Below are 212 nucleotides of genomic sequence, written 5' to 3'. Positions count from 1 at the left end.
TCTCTCTTTTTACCTTCTTTTTTTTTAAAAAATTTTTAATTTATCCCAATCTAACTAAATTTTCCGATTCGAAAAAAAATCAAAATTTAATGAAAAGTGTTCAAATTCGCGATGATGATTTTTTTTGCTCCCCCTTTTAAATCAAAAAAGTCGGTAAAATGAAAAAAAAAAAAAATAAGTAAACACTTAATCAAACGACGTTAAAACCGTTA

Source organism: Pediculus humanus, genomic scaffold (genome assembly GCF_000006295.1).
Source record: "Pediculus humanus corporis 1103172107471 genomic scaffold, whole genome shotgun sequence".
Classification (NCBI taxonomy): Eukaryota; Metazoa; Arthropoda; class Insecta; order Psocodea; family Pediculidae; genus Pediculus; species Pediculus humanus.
Note: the sequence above shows the minus strand (reverse complement) of the source record.